This window comes from Rhagoletis pomonella, unplaced genomic scaffold, assembly GCF_013731165.1.
Source record: "Rhagoletis pomonella isolate Grant_MI unplaced genomic scaffold, Rhpom_1.0 Rhpom_scaffold_00007, whole genome shotgun sequence".
NCBI lineage: Eukaryota > Metazoa > Arthropoda > Insecta > Diptera > Tephritidae > Rhagoletis > Rhagoletis pomonella.
Window position 1 is genome coordinate 56,530,754 of NW_023458561.1, and position 1,793 is coordinate 56,532,546.

A 1,793-nucleotide genomic window follows, 5' to 3' on the forward strand; every position below is an offset into this window, starting at 1 on the left:
AATTCGACAGAGCACATTTAAAATTCATTGTAAACTGGTTTGAGATCATTAATATAAAAATAATTTTATACATACACTTGTGTTCAGCTGATTAAGTCATCAACATTTTGATCGATTTTGGCTGTTTCTCTTTCGTTTATTTAATATATACTAATTTTCCTTAAAAGCCAAGCTCTTTAACAAACAAAATATAAATCCACAAAAACTGTGTAAAAATTATAAAAAATCTGCAAATTTTCAGCGAGATTTTCAACTTTTTATTCGGATTTTTTAGATTTTTTTTTTTGAGTATGAAGTTTGATAGCCCATTAATATTTGTTTCTTGTAGACATTTCGGTTGTCGAAAATGCTAAATTACGTTCTGCTAGGAAGGAGCATAGCAATATTTCAGTATTTTTTGCGTTCATTACATTACATTTACAATGTAGTCTTAAAAAAGTCGCCTACTTTTTTCTGACGTTTTATGCTGCACAGTTATTTTGATGCTTTTGCGAACGTGCGTGTTGCAATAGATCGGCTCTTCCTGATTCGGCTTTTAATGTGCAATTGCACACATTACAGCAAGCCTCGTAACCTCAAGTGTTTATACAACCAGCCTTTGAACACGGGATCCTTAGTCCAAGAATCCAAAAACAAAATCTTTTGAAGCAGCTGCAGCAAAACACAAAGATTGTAAAGATTTATTAAGAAAATAATTCAAAATCAGTTCCTCTTGCAAGATTTAGTAACAAAGAAAAATTACTGGGAAGTTAAAAAACGTCATTTTTTACACAAAAAACGTCCAAACGTCAACAGGATTCCAAAGACGCTGGGGGGTCTTCATTAGAGCAACAGAATCCAAATCAACTTTTTTATTCGAATTTTTGATTGTCTCCCTGTCTGTCTGTCTGTATATTTGCAAGCGCATCACTCGAAAACTAATGCATGGAATCGAATGCAGTTTTCACCGGTGCGTTACTAAAGGCCAAACTTAAGATGTAGGAAAAAAATATTGAGAGTTGCCACCTGTTTGAAAGTTGGAATTTAAGTAAATTGATAAGATAAAGTAAATATTGCAATATGGCTGTCAAAAGAAATTAAAAGAGACTTACAGTCGAACATGTTTTTGTGAAAGGTCGCCACCTGCTTGAAAATTTTAATTTGATTTAATTGATAATCTCAATTAAATATTGCAATATAGGTATCAAACTAAATGGGATTTAGAAATTTTTACCGCCAAAAATATTTTTGAGGAGGCTTGCCACCTGTTTAAAAAATTCTATACACCTTTGAAGAAAGTGTACGATATGTAGAATCGAGTTGTAAGAGTATGTATAAATTAAATTTCCAGAATTAAATACATTCGAAAATATATTAACTAACACCCTTATTCATAAAAAATAAAGTATGTTTCATATATCGAAAATATATTAGAAAATCTCACTTCATAAACATCTTCAAATCTATTTTATTTTTTATGAATGAGGCCATTTAAGCAATTTAAGGCGTAGCTAAGGACGCCGGGTATTTGCTACCAGATATATAATAAGAATATAAACTACACAAGACAAAGAGAACGCCGTTGCTCATATTTAACATGCAGATGTGCTCGAAATTTTAGCGAAAAAAAAAATTATTAAAAATCAACCCGAACTGTTAGCTACTTGCAACTTGCACTTTATTATACTAAAATTGAATTATCTGTAAAACTGCAGACCCAAAGTTCTTTTAAAATTCAAAAGAAAAAAATTTAATATTGTTGGAATTTTTTTTTTATAAAATTTCAAATTTTTCTTGTGAAATATTTTTCGTTT